The 15,273-nt window shown below is 47.3% G+C and overlaps 1 pseudogene; it reads left to right on the plus strand.

Annotated features, from left to right (window-relative positions):
* The first annotated feature begins 5,276 nt into the window (after positions 1 to 5,276).
* LOC110546591 (splicing factor YJU2-like) lies at positions 5,277 to 12,096 on the plus strand (annotated as a pseudogene).
* Positions 12,097 to 15,273: the final 3,177 nt, after the last annotated feature.

The following is a 15,273-nucleotide window of genomic DNA, read 5'->3' on the forward strand; positions in this document are numbered from 1 at the left end:
CTTCACTGAGGAAAACTGATTTTTCCTTTGCCAGCAGGTATTAATTGCAGATAGACATGGGTGGGAACCCACGTTTACTTCTCCCTCTTATTGCTGGGACCCTGTCTGGCTTGAACCGGTGCCTGTCACCAAGGTCTCTGTAAGCTCCTATGTGCACCTGTCCTGGTGTGTCTGGAAGATGCTGTTTCCTTGTAGCCATCCATCTCCTCTGGCTCTTACAGTCTTTCTGCCTCCTCTTCCACATGGATCCCTGAACAGAAGTGGAGAGATGAGATGAAGAAGACATCTCGTTTAGGATTGAGTACTCCAAAGATTTTTCACTTTCTTCACATTGTTCAGTGTGGATCTCTGTGTTCATTTCTGTTTACTGCATGCTTCTCTGATGAAAGCTAATGGAAGCACTGATCTATGGGTATACCAATTTGTCATTAGAAATCACTTTTCTGCTATGTTCTTTTTTTAATATTTATTTATTGTATATGTATGAACATATACTTTGTTTTCATGCACACCAGAAGAGGGAATCAGATTCCATTACAGATGGTTGCGAGCCACCATGTGGTTGCTGGGAATTGAACTCAGGACCTCTGGAACAGCACTCAGTGCTCTTAAACGCTGAGCCATCTCTACAGCCCTCTGCTATGTTCTTTTAGCAGAATAATAGTTTTAGGTTTTCCCCCAGGCCTATGGCCTATTTAGACTCAGGATCTTGGTCACTTTTATAGTATCAGGTATGGGTTCTATTTCACAGAGTGGCCCTTAAAGCAAATCAGAAAGTGGTGGTTTACTCCTGAAACAATTGGGCCAGTCTTGAGCCAATATATCTTGCAGCCGGGCCATTGTGGAAGGTTGCAGGGATTGTAGCTGGGAGAGACTGAGGATTGATTACCCTCCTCCTCTGATAGCTTGCAAGGTACCTTCAAGTACCTTGAATGCTGGTCAGTGACACTAGGGGTGACACTTCTTGTTAGACACCAGCTTAACTCTGATGACATGTACTGTCTTCAGAAATAGTACCTTGTCTTGTCTTCAGGTTGTAGAGTAACCAATATTCTTGGTCTGCTTGGCTTTTGAGCAAGGCCTCCATCCTCCTCTCTAATCCACCTTTCCTCTGTGTGCAGAGCACCCACTGCTGCTTGCATCAGTCAGAGCTGCCTCAGGCAAGCTCAAAGGAAATTGCTCAGCAAAGACCCAGGTTGTCTCTAACTGGGGAACACCTCACTCTCCCTGGCTTCCTTGGATAAGACAGAAAGCCCAGTTTAGATAAGGACCATGTCCCAGAGTCCTAAACCTAGGCAATGCTTCCATTTAAAATCCTGCCTCCCGAACCCCTGCACAGAGGTAGCCCATGGCAGTTCAGTGTCCAAGTGGGTTCCATAGTAATGAGGACAGGGACTGTCCCTGACAGGAACTGATTGGCTTGCTCTTTGATCACCTCCCCTTGAGGGGAGAACAGCCTTATCAGGCCACCGAGGAAGACAATGCAACCACTCCTGATGAGACCTGATAGACTAGGATCAGAAGAAAGGGGAGGAAGACCTCCCTTATCAGTGGACTGGGGAAGGGGCATGTGTGGGGAAGAGGGAGGGAGGGTAGGATTGGGAGGGGAGGAGGGTGGGAGCTACAGGGAGGATACAAAGTGAATAAACTGTAATTAATAATGATAATAAAAATCCTGCCTCTCCTCTTCCAGATCAGACCTCAGCGTGAAGGCTTTGGCTGATCTTCAGCCTGGACTAGAGCAAAGAGGTTCTGAGATGGAAGAAGCCTCCTGCCAGGCAACAGGCAGCCTTTGTCCCCTGCACTACTGCTTTAAGAGAGTAGGAGAGGAGGGAGCTGAGACTTGCCACATCTGCTCTGACTAGTCAGAGGGTCCTGGGGAACCCTCACTCAGAAGGCCCAGCGGGAAGATACTCTTTGTTTCCAAAGGCCTTGGATATAGAAGGAGCTAGAAGGGTACCCTTCTAGCTCACCCCATGGCAGGAGTTGGTGGCCCAGAGTAAGAGAAAGATACTGTCCAGTCCTGCCCATGCAGTCAAGAAATCTAGCCTTCCATGCATAGTCTCAGGTCAGAACAAATATGTTATTGCTAGTATACTTGTGTTCCAGCAAGGACAGTGGCCTGTGAGGAAGCCACATTACCCCATTTCACAAGTGAAAAAAACTCTTGAGCAGGTCCAAGTGCACCCCAAGACTATGGAAGTAACCAGTCACCCACTGAGCTAGGATTTGAACCCAGGCATGCCACCCTCAACTGGACCTCACAGGGATCACTAGTCATCTCTACATCCTGATTCCCTCTTTCTCCCCAACTTCCTTGATCCGCTACTCCTGGGAACATCTTCCCCACCACCTCCTTTTATTTCACTTACTGTCCTGACCACAAGTTCCTCCTGAGAACATGGCTTTGCCCCAGCAGTCAGTGTGGCTCCTGGTCCTAGTAGGGTCAGCTGAACTATGAGCCACTACCCTGCAGCTCCCGTCTTCCCCTGCCCCAGAGGAATGCCTGAATTCCAGGTCTTGGTGCTTTTCTTCAGGATATAGTGCCGGGGTACTGGCCACGGTCTTCCTTTTTACTATTAAATGAGATTTCATTTGGCTGTGAACCTGCTTAGGGATGGTACACATTCCTGAGCTGGGCTTGGCTCTCCTGGAAGCTGCTGGTGATAGAAACTCAAGAAAGTCCATCCCCCCACCCTGGAGGGGAACAGCTGCCTGGCTTTCTGGACTTCCCCTGGCATCTCTGTGTCTGTGGAAAAAGGAAATTTCACAACATAAATGTGGCCCCAGCAATCTGCGAGGGCAACTTAGACTTTGTAAGCCTGGGCTAGCAGTTGGTTCTGAGACGGAGGATTTGGCAAGTGTGGACATCTCCCCAGCGGAACTTCCCTGGAGGAGTAACACTCTGGCCTCTAATGAAGGCAGTCTGTCTGTAGATGAAGCCTGCCAGCTGAGTTCACCATCTGGGGAGACTGGGGGCATGGGAAACAAGGACTTTTGCTCAGCACAAACACACCAGGCATGTGCTGCATCATTTCTGGGGGTTGCTGGTTTCCTGAAGTCATTAACCAAAACCTGGTACTAGCTTCTCGGAACATGGTACGGTGCAAAAGAGCGGGGGGGGGAGGGGCGGTTAACAGCTACCTGAAATTTTTTTTGATTTATTTATCTATTAATTATACAGCATTCTGCCTGCATATGTGTCTACACACCAGATCTCATTATAGATGGTTGTGAGCCACCATGTGGTTGCTAGGAATTGAACCCAGGACCTTTGGAAGAGCAGCCAGTGCTCTTAACCTTGGAGCCATCTCTCCAGCCCCAGCTACCTGAAATTTAAGACAGAGCTTTAAAACAAGGAAAAAAAAAAGCTGAAAGGACAAATCTGCATAGTGGCTGGGGAGTGAAGGAGATGGTCAGTGCTTTGGGGAGTCCCTGGAGAAGAAGATGCCCCTTGTTTTGTGTCTTAGTGGATAAATTGTTTTAATGCTCTTCACAGAGAAGTGAGCAAAGGGCTGTTGGAAGAAACGGGAAGAGAATCAGGCTATAGACATCCACAGTAAAACCTGAAGTGAGGGACCATAATAAATTGACCCACCCTGCTTTTTTTTTTTTCTGTAACATAGTCCATTAAACTGGGTAATGTATAAACAACAGAAAGTTACTTCTCAGTGTCTGGATAATGGAAGGGTCAAAGTCCTGGCTTGTCAGTGTCTGCTGGAGTCCTGGTCTCTACACCACTTGTTGCTTTCTCATGGAATGATGGACACTGTAGACGAGGTGAACACATCCTCAGTAGCAGAAGGGATGGAAGAGCCCACAGGGTCCTAACTAGTTCACCCCCACCCCTCTACAAGGGCGTTAGCACTGTCCCATGACCTGCTCACTTCCCACAGGCCCCACGTCCTATCTCTACCTTGAGGGTTAAGTTCCAACATAGGAATTTTGGAGGGATGTACTCAAATGGTCCCACTTGGGAGGTTTGGGGGTTTTGTTTTGTTTTTCTTTCCTGCAGATGTCCTTGCTCATTTATATCTAAGTTATTTATTGCAACTATTTACTAAAGCAAAAATGTGAACATAAGCCAAAGAGTTATCAACCTAGGCTAGTTAAAATACATCTGACACATCTAGATATACACTGAATACCAGAAAAAAAACAAACAACCTGAAATTGTTTAAGGAGCAATCTATGGAACATATTGTGCCCGGAGAAAGGCCAGGGCCAAATAGAGTGCATACAATGTTTTGTTTTGTCTTTTGGTTGTTTTGTGTGTGTTTGTGTGTGTGTGTGTGTGTGTGTGTGTGTGTAGAGGGGTTGGTTTTTTTGAGACAGGGTTTCTCTGTGTAGCCTTGGCTGTCCTGGACTCACTTTGTAGACCAGGCTGGCCTTGAACTCACAAAGATCTGCCTGCCTCTGCCTCACTGTGTGCACCACTGGGCCCTGCTCTTGTTTTGTTTTTGTTTTTTTAAAAAAGATGAAAAAGAATGTATCAGGATGTATGCTTTTCTGTATACAGAGACTCTCTAGAGGTAAATGCACCCAGCATTTATAATATTAGCACTGAGTGCCTCTGAGGATCTGAAGCCTGGTAAAGTGACATGGAGGGGAGAATCGTCTTCTAATCTGGGCCCTTTAGCTTGCTTCTTGGTTGCCTAACAACCTCTGAGGTCATAACCTGCCGCCTGGTGCTTGCCAGTTTGCAGGATAAAAAGGACCCACCCACCATCCTGCACTCTCTTATTCCTCTTATGTGCTCTCTCTTTCTCTCTCTCTCTCTGTCTCCTCTGTCTCCTGCCATCTCCTTCTCTGTTCTCATGGCTCTGTCCTGGTCCTTCTGCCTGCCTATCCCTGTCCACATGTTTAATCATCCTCTGCCCCTTCGCCAGGCCCTGACTCCTCTCTCCTTCCCCTCCCCTCAAATAAACTTCCTTCCTTATACCACATATGTATAACATGTATTTTTTAAAATTATGTGTCTGTGTGTGAATATGTGCACTTGAGCGTAGGTGCCCAAAGAGGCCGGAAGCACCAGATTCCCCAGAGCTGGAATTACAGGTAGTTGTGAGTGATCTGATGTGGGTTCAGGGAGCTGAACTTGGATACATATATACATACACACACGATACATACATACATACATATGTATATATGCATGTATATATGCGAGAGACCTGAGATTCTCAGATGACTGATGCTATGACACACAGATAAAAGGGCCAGAAGGATTACATCTCTAAGGCAACAAGAAACAGAGGGTGCAGCAGGGCAGCGTAATGGGTTTGGTGTGGAAGAGGGCATTCCAGGAGTCCATGCAGAGAGCCAAGGCATGTGGGACTCAGGCTGTGGCCAGGACTCAGAAAAAGACCCAGCACCTTTGTTCTTGGGGTACGACCACAGCTTGTTTTCAGGTGAGGTAGAGGCTTTATACAGGGTAGGTGTGGGGAATTCCCGAGGGTCAGGGACCCTCTACCTGGGAGGGCAGAACCAGAGGCAGAACCCAGCTCCTGTCTCTCCCCTACAGAACCCGTGTTTACAAGGTCTGATGCAAGCTTACTACATATTTACATTCCTGGGGCGGGGAGTCATGATGTTCCTGGAAACCCACGCGCTTAGGTCCTCCTGGGCCAGCTCTGACGCACAGTAATTACCAGCTGTGCTATTACCGGATGAGTCGGGAGCGTGTACTCTGCACAAACTCTGTGGGGCTTGAGGAAAGGAGTAAGATCAACACAGTCCCCGTCTTGAGAACTAGGGGGTCATCCTACTCAGGACAAGATTCCTTGAGGGAATGATGGTTGGAACCTAAAATCTTAAAGACTAACTAAATAAGAAGACCACTGAATGGGGTGTGAAGATTTGATATTGTACCACTGCTGGGTCCTAGATTTGGTGGCCGTGTCATGAATACAAAGAACATCTTTGCTTTTAAGAAACAAGTAAGCACATTTGGATAGGGTCAGCCATATGGTTCAGGAAGCTTTCTGTGAGTGTCTATTTGTATCTATTTATTTATTTGTTTGTTTGTTTTCTGAGACAGGGTTTCTCTGGGTAGCTCTCGTTGTCCTGGAACTCTCGCTTGTAGACCAGGATGTCTTCAAACTCACAGACACCTGCCTCCTTCTGCCTCCTGAGTGCTGGGATTATAAGTATGTGCCATCCCCCACACCCTATGATTTTTTGTTTGTTTGTTTTTGTTTTTCAAGACAGGGTTTCTCTGTGTAGCCTTGTCTGTCCTGGACTTGCTTTGTAGACCAGGCTGGCCCCAAACTCACAGAGATCTGCCTGCCTTTGCCTCCCTGAGTGCTGGGATTAAAGACATGTGCCACCGTGACCAGATATGACTGTTTAAAATAATTTACTTAGATTAAAAGTGGTTATTACGGCTGGGCATAGTGGCACACACCTGTAATCCCAGCACTCAGGAGGCAGAGGCAGGCAGATCTCTGTGAGTTCAAGGCCATCCTGATCTATAAAATGAGTCCAGGACAGCCAAGGCTACACAGAGAAACCCTGTCTTGAAAAACAAAAAAGATTATGACATACCCTTGATCTAGTAATTATATGTCTGATCCTATTGCTGTAACACAGTCCTTTAGACTAGGGTGACTTATAAACCATAGAAATTTAGTTCTCACTGTCTAGAGGCTAGGAAGTCGAAGGTCAAGGCCCTGGCACGTGAGACTAGCATACCAGACAACGTGAAATAGGAAGGGGGGTGTGTCTAGAGGAAAAGAGAAGAGGGAACTGCTATTAGAGAAGTAGCTTGTGCCCAGTAGCTGACCACGTCACTGGGTATCACCTACGGCCATATGCTGTGGAGAGAGTTCAGTGGGGGAAGGGAACAACACTGCGTGTTCTCCAGAGGTGTTTACTGGGTTGAAAATGGACCGAGACAATGGTGGCACACGCCTTTGATCCCAGCACTCAGGAGGCATCAGTAGGCGGATCTCTGTGAGTTTGAGGCCAGCCTGGTCTACAGAGCAAGTTCCAGGACAGCCTTGGCTACACGGAGTACCCTGTCTCTAACCCACCCCCCCCCCCCAAAAAAAAAAAAAAGCTTTGGGGCTGGAGAGATGCCTCACAAGTTAGGAGCACTAGCTTTTCTACCAGAGGTCCAGAGTTCAACCACACAACCACAGGTTGGCTCACAACCATCTATAATGAGATCTGGTGCCCTCTTCAGGTGTGCAGATGAAGACAGAACGTTGTATACATAACAAGTAAATAAAATCAAGAAGAAGAAGAGGGAGAAGAAGGACGGAGAAAAGCTGGATGCCGCGGCACACACCTATAATCCCAGCACTCTGAGAGGCAGAGGCAGGTGGACCTCTGTGAGTTCAAGGCCAGCCTGGTCTACAAAGTGAGTCCAGGACAGCTAAGGAAACCCTGTCTGGAAAAACAAACAAACAAAACAAAACAAAGAGAAGAAAAAGAGCGCTAGCTACTTTTCCAAAGGACCCAGGTTCAACTCCTAGCACCCACAGGGTGGCTCACAGCTGCCTGTAACTCCACTTCCGGGGACTCCGATGCCCTCCCTCTTCTGGTATCTAGGCAAGCTCATGTATACAGATGTACATGCAGACAAATACAACCACCCCCCACACACATAAAATAAAAATAATTGTAAAAAAAAAATTTTTTTTTAAGGAACCCACAGCCCTGGAGCAAATTCTCTGAGCTGAGAACAGAAGGATTCTCTGGCAACAGAAGGATTGAGAGGTCCCTCCTGGGTTTCGGCAATTACAGATGCCTATGATGCGGCAAAAAGAGTTGTTCAGGTGGCATTTGAAGATATGGAGTTCTGCCTGTCTTTGCTGCCCCTTGCCAGTCCCCTGCCAGGAAGCGGTCCTCGCACTGTGGAGAGCTCACCCCAAACTCCCCTGGCAAAGCATTTCTGTTTCCTTGGGCCTTATGGCCCACCCCCTCTTGGCATGGTGGTTGGCCTCTCGCCAGCCTGGGAGGAACAGGTTCCTGAACGCAAAAGCTGAGCTTGCAAGGCTGCAAAGCGGGAGCTGGGGTTGGCAGGATAGTTTTGAGAGGGGAGAACCCGCTTTCCGTTCCGTGACAAGACAAGCACCATTTGCTCCAGAAAGAACTTACAGAAACAACTCTCCAGTCATCAGCTTGGATTTAGGAGCCCAGCAAGACACACCCGCACCAGAAATCAATCAATCCCCTTAGCCGCCCCAGTAACGCCAGCTCATCCCTCTATCGCCATCTAGCGTCGCGAGGGAGATGGCCTGAGAGCACAGGGAGGGCCAGGTGGACCAGACAGCCTAGCTTGAGATCCATCCTAAACTCAGGCAGCTGTAGCTCGAAGACGAGATGAAAGCCAGGCGTACCAGATAAATAGTTTTCTAGAGCCGCCTTAAAAATTATCACCACGTGGGATGTTTGATGTAACAGGATTGCATGTCTTGGTTCTGAAGGACAATCGCCCCAAAATCAAGTGTTAGCAAGGGTCCTGTTGTCTCTGAAGGCTCAAGAATCTGGCCTTGCTTCTTCCTAGATTCTAGCGCTTCTCACGATCCTCGGCCTTGGTCTCCTCATACTTGCTCCATCCCAGTCCCTGCCGAATCTTCTCACGATGTGATGCTCTTCCCTCTTCCTGTAAGATCACCCATTCCTAGATCAGGGTCCACATGACCTGGCACAATCTCATTGTAGCTTGCTAACATCTGCAGAGACCCTATTTAAAGCAACACTTGCAGGTACCAGGATCGAGGAGGAAACCGAACATATCCCATCTATCATAGATACAGTTGGTTCAGTAGCTGCTTCTCTGACATCTGCTAGGGGCCAGGGTGGGGTGAGGGCAAGGCACACAGGACCACTGCGTACACTCGAGGCTTTCAAGTGTGCTTCTTTAATAGTGTCAGCACTGATCTGTCTTTCTCTCCTAACCTTGGCTCTTCAGTACCACACAGGGCCCCAGGGACTCTGGGTATTTCATTGACTTTGGATGGAAGGTAGAAAAGAGGATAAGAAAGAGTAAAAGGAGGCTGTGAGAATAAAATAAAAAAAAAATTAAAAAAAAAAGGAAAGAACACAGGAAGGGGAGCAGAACAGTTGGCTAGAACTTTCTAGCACAATGGGGATTTAAGATGGCTCTTGAATCGATGGGCATTTTCCAGGAAGAAAAGATAGGTGGTGGAGTGAGGGTGAGGGTGAGGGTGGAAGGCTGTCTGAGTGGGCTTACAGTATGGACAGGGTTCTAGCAGTGTGATAGCGGGGACAATGAAGGATAGGCTTACATGAAGTTGGAAAGGAGGTTGAGGGCCAGGCTGTATGGACTGGGAGACTGTAGCTCCATGGCAGAGGTACTAGAGGACCGTGAAATGCCTGTAAGTAGAGGGATGAGATACAGGGTTTTGCTGCATGATCTAGGTGCCATAATTACCAGGGGTCAGGCAGAAAACTTTGAAGCCAAGGTCCACTTCCTAGATTAAAGTTATATCTGGAGTGTCCAGGTAGCTGCACACCTGGAGGCTCCTGGCAGGTGCACACCTAGGGAAGGCATGGAAGTTCTGCTTCCTCCCAAGTGCCTTCCTCTGTATCCGGGAAGCATGAATCCCTCCACTGCTTAAGCGGTGGCTCATGGCCATCTGTCACTGCAGTTACCAAGGATCCAACTTCTAAGGGCACCAAGAGCACACACGGCACACAAGCATACTTGCAGGCAAACACCCATACACACAAAGTAAAAGAAATAACTCTTTACAAAAATAAATATATATATATACATGCCCAGAACTGCTCTTACTTGCCGTCAGCACTAGCCCAGAAAAAAAAAAAAAAATCTCCTCTACATACTCCACCCCCAAACACATAACAAAGCCAGCGTCATAATAACTGTTTTGTAGCATCTTCTGGAAGAGCTGGCAATCCTCCTGGGGCAAGAAGCACTTAGACACTCAACCTGCATGCTTGGCCGTGGCCATCAACAGAGGGAAGGACGTTTCTTTTCATTCCTAGAATTCTGGAGATCGCTAATAATGAACCAGTAGTCCACATTATCAAATGCCTTTTCTGCACCTACTATGAGAAAGGGTGTTTTCTTTAACACATTCATGGAAATTCCCATGTTGCATACGGATGAAATTGCCTGCTGGGAAACCATCCCTTAGTGTCCCGCTAACTCTACTTGGCTGTGATAACACCTACATGTGCCTTCTAAATCACACTGCTGTGTTTTCGATATCCCTCTCTGCTCCTATTTGAAAATGCCTGTGACCTCCAATGCCTTGCTTGACCTGCAACAAGAGCCTCAGAAGATGAACTGGGGGAGGGCGTTCCCTCTTTCTAGTTTTCTGAAGCAGTTTCTTGAATGTAGAGGTTTTTGTTTCCCACCATTTTGAGAAATCTGATCGATAAAATCATACAAGCTTGGCTTTTCTTAAAAACAGGGCCATGCGCCTAGGCTGGCTTTGAACTTGAGACACTTCCAACTTAGCTGTGTGCAACTGTGTCTGTTGACCTTTGATGGGAGACCTTTGATTACGAGTTCAATGACTTTTTCTTTTTTCCTGAGACAAGGTCTTTCTATGTAGTCATGGCTATCTTGAAACTTGAAATGTATGTCAGGCTGGCCTTGAACTCAGAGAGATCCTCTTGCCTTTGCCTCCCCAGTGTTGGGATTAAACGCATCTGCCACCACCACACACTCCCAGAACTGCTCTTACTTGCCATCAACACTAGTCCAGAAAAAAAAAAAAAATCAGCTGAGTTCAATGTCTTGAATGATTATCAATTTAGACTTCCCATTTTATTAAGGCATTTTGTCAAGTAAAAAAAAAATCTATTTTCTCCAGGCAGTAGTGGTGCATGCCTTTAATTCCAGCACTTGGAAGGCAGAAGCAAGTGGATCTCTGTGACTTCCAGACCAGCTTGCTCTACAGAGCCAGTTCCAGGACAGCTAGGGATACACAGAGAAAAATCTGTCTCAAAATAAGCAAAATAACTAAATAGTAATAAATAAATAAATAAAATAGAAAATAAATTAAGTAAAATCTATTTTAATACACCAATTTAAAAATCTTTTTTATTATTGTGTGTGTATATTGTGTGTTGGAGAGGCGTGTTTGTGTGTGCCACGGAGCACATGTGTTTTGTTTTATTTTGTTTTGGCCTTTTGCTCCTGGACTGTCAGCTGTGCTCGTGAGCCTTTTGGATTTTTTTCCTGAGCTGAGAAGGAAGGTCAGCTAGTTACTCTCTTGGCCTCCCTGAGCTAGCAGCTTTTCACCCCAGCATCTGGCTCCTGGGTATTCCTTCGTAAAACAGAACGGTTGGGATTTTTCTTCTTTTAAACAAAAGAGAACTGCTCTTTCGATTGTTCGAGGAATAGGGAGCGAAGGTGGCAGAATGGAAAGTTTTCCACCAATACTACCCACCTGACTCTGACCCGTCAAAGATCCCGGAACTCAAGCTACCCAAGGTCCGGCAGAACGTAGTGCGGCTGACGGCCCCCTTCAACACGAGGTGTAAGACATGTGGAGAAGACATCTTCAAGGGGAAGAAGTTCTATGCACGCAAGGAAACGGTCCAGAACGAGGCATACCTGGGCCTGCCCATCTTCTGATTCTACATCAAGTGCATGCGCTGCTTGGCCGAGATCACCTTCAAGACACAACCAGAGGACACGGACTAACACCATGGAGCACCGGGCCACGTGCAATTTCCAGGCTGAGGAGCCTCTGGAGGAGGAAGAGAAGTGCGAGGATGAGGAGCTGAACAACCCCAGGAAGGTCCTAGAGAACCGCACAAAAGACTGGAAGCTGGGGATGGAGGTGCCGGAAAACCCGCAGGAGCTAACGGATCTGAACCAGCGGCAGGCGCATGTGGGCTTCAAGGCACCACCACCCATCCAGGGAGGAGGAAGACGAGCGTGAGACAGCAGCCTTGCTGGAGAAGGCTTGCCACCGCAGGCTTCTAGAGGATCCACCTTCCTGACCAGTGGTGGCAGCAAGACACAACCCCACAGCCATCCTTTATGAGGTACCAAAGGCCAAGAGGAGGTCAGAGGCCCTGGGCAGCAGGACACAGCTGGTTGGCTTGATTGTGCCAAAGAAAGTGAAGATGGAAGCTAACGGGTGAGGGGTGGGGGGTTAGGTCTCAGCGCGGGTACAGGTGCTTGTGGTGGCTGCCCCTTCCCCCCCAGAGAGCAGGAAGGCAGCTGACCCCACACCCCAACACCAACATATCAGTGTTTCCGCTGCAGTCCTGTTTGCGTAAAGATGTCCGATCCCCTGGAACTGGAGTTGCAGACGGTTGTGGATGCTGAGACTTGAACCCAGGTCCTCTGGAGGAGCAGCCAGTGCTCTAACTGCCCAGCCATCTCTCCAGCCACTCATTATGCGTAATTTTAAAAAATTAGAGTATTAATTACTGTCAAGCTACAATTCATCAGATAGTGGGATTTGTGGGTGAATAAAACATTTATATTTACAAGGGGGGAAAGAGATGTACTCCTTACTAAGCTTGCTTGACATAAGACATAACTTATGCAAGAAGACCTCCTGAGCCCCAACTTTCCTATCTTCTGATCCCCTGGTCTTTCCTCTCAGGAACCTGCCACTGAGGAACAGACCACTGCTGGTCCAAGTCAGGGCTCACCTGTTAGGTCAGTGAAGCGGTAGGGAGGAGGGTCTTGGGGAGTGGCGGATAGGACGAGGGAAGATGGGAGAAGAAGGGTTTGACAATCAGAGCAAGTTTGACAGAAGGAGGGATGGGCCCATAAGACAGAAAATAGCTTTGGACAAAAGGAACCTCAGGCCACTTGCCGTTCCACTGTATGAAGTTATGTAAATAAGTTAGAATTTGACTGGAGAGATGGCTCAGAGGTTAAGAGCACTGGCTGTTCTTCCAAAGGTCTCGGGTTCAACTCCCAGCAACCGTATGGTGACTCATAACCATCTATGATGAAGTAGGGTGCCCTCCTCTGGCCTACAGGCACACATGCAGGCAGAATACTGTAAAAACAATAAATCTTAAAAAAAAGTTAAAATTTGAAAATCAAAGGTACTAAGCTCAGGCCAGTTGTGACTCTTATCAAGCCTGTATTGGTACTAAATTCTGGTAAGAGTTTAAGAGTTGTCAGGTGAGGTCTGTTAACCCAAGGAACTGAGATCACTTTATAAGGAAGCCGATGAGTTGGGGTATCTTGTGGAATAGAGCATTTAGAGCCCATGGTGAGACAGAAGGGAAGGGGGGGCTCCTTCACTATACAGAGTCATCAGCCAATATTAGAACGAGACTGTTGAAGTCCCAGAAGGGAGAACAGGTAGCCTTGGCCACATTCCATAGTTAGCAAGGTGATTCCTTACTGGGCGGTGGTGGCACACACCTTTAATCCCAGCACTAGGGAAGCAGAGGCAGGTGGATCTTTGAGTCTGAGGCCAGCCTGGTCTACACAGTGAGTTCCAGGGTAGCCAATGTTACACAGAGAAACCCTGTCTCAAAAAAAAAAAAAAAAAAGAGTGATTCCGAGGCCAATTGTGGTGGTGCACACCTTTAATCCTAGTGCATGGAAGGGAGGGTAGATCTCTGTGAGTTCAAGGCCAGCCTGGTCAACATAGTGAGCTCTAGGCCAGCCAAGGCTACCTTGTTTAAAAAAAAAAAAAAAAAAAAAAAAAAGGAAAGAAAGAAAAGAGAAAAAAAGTGATTCCTACAGCAGTTGAGAAGGTTCAGCAGTTAAAGGTGTTTTCCAGGAAAGCCCAGCAAGTTGAGGTAAACCCTGGTTTAAGGAAAAATCTGGCTCTAAATTTGTCCTCTAACCCCCACATGTGTGCTGTATCACGCCCATAGATGATGATGATGATGATGATGATGATGATGATGATGATGATGATGACGATAGCTGCATGTCTTAGGCTTGGGAATCAAGTGCTTGCTTCACAACCATTCGTACTGGAGTTTAATTTCAAAGAATCCATCTGAAGAAAAAAAAAGCGAGGTGTGGTGGTATACACTTGCAATCCTAGTTTTGGAGGGGCAGGGATGGGCAGATCCTAGGTGCTTGCTGGCCAGCCAACCTGCTCCAAAAGAGTTCCAAACCAGGAAGAGACGCTGTCTCAAAACTCAAACAAAACAAAAACTCAAAAAAATGAGGGTGACAGACACACAGTTGTCTTCTGACCCGCACACACAAACCTGCAGATCTCAAAAATTATGTGTGCGAGGACCCAGGGAAAGGAGAAACAAGCCCCACTCATAAATCTTAAAAAAAAAAAAAAAAAAGCATGTGTTCTTTTTTCCTTAGGTATATAGCCCATCAATCAATGATCTTGCTGATCGATTTGCTCTGATCTTTAACGTCTCTGCTTCACTGTAGAGGAGTGTGGCAATTGTTGATTATGTTAAGTATGGGTATGTGAGTGAGCACCACTGTCCATGGAGATCATGGTTATGGTGGTTATGGGTTATGGCTGTCCTGGCAGCCAGAGGTACAGGTGGCTGTGAGACGCCTGATGTTGGTTCTGGGGACCAACTGACGCTTCCTGCAAGAACACACTATGCATGCCCTTAACTGATGAGTCATCTCTCCAGTCTACCTTTTTTTCTTTCGAGACAGGTTTCACTGTTGCTCAGACTAGTCTTGAGCTCATACTCCTGTCTGTTGTCACTGGCCTATGTCAAGAGGCTCGCCCCCGTTATCACAAACACGTGCCAGCGTGCTTCCTCATTTTCTTGCTGAGCTCCGCTTTTACCTGCTGCACTTTGGTGGTTTATCCCTCAGGATCACGGATGTCCTTCACATTAAAGTAAAAATGTGGGGCTGGGGACATGGCTCAGTCATTAGGAGTGCTTACAAGGGCCTGGGTTTGGTTTCCAGGACCCTCATGGGAGGCTCACAATCACTTGGAACTCCAGTTCCAGGGGACGTGATGCCCTTTTCTGGCCTCCACAGGGTCCTGCACACGGTGCCCATAAAAGCACGAAGGCAAACATACACACAAAACAAGCAAATCTTCAAAGTGAAAATGCTGGTGAAGTTTACAAAGAAGTTGAGCTACATAAAGGGGTGGTGGGCAAGGACCAAGGGCCTGAGAATGAAGGACAGCGGCACTTGTTTCTGAATCTTTGAAGGGCTCTCCACTTCGGCTCTGTGCACAGAGCCTTTTGTAGGGACGAGGCTAAGGCAATTCGAGTCTACCACCAGGGGGCGCACTCTTCACACAGTGTGGAGTTAGAGCCGCCCATCCTACTCGGATGAGAAAATACCGGTTAAGAAATACTGGGAATGGGGAGGGAAGAGAAGAGACCAATGACAAA

Source organism: Meriones unguiculatus, chromosome 7 (assembly GCF_030254825.1).
Source record: "Meriones unguiculatus strain TT.TT164.6M chromosome 7, Bangor_MerUng_6.1, whole genome shotgun sequence".
Taxonomy (NCBI): Eukaryota; Metazoa; Chordata; class Mammalia; order Rodentia; family Muridae; genus Meriones; species Meriones unguiculatus.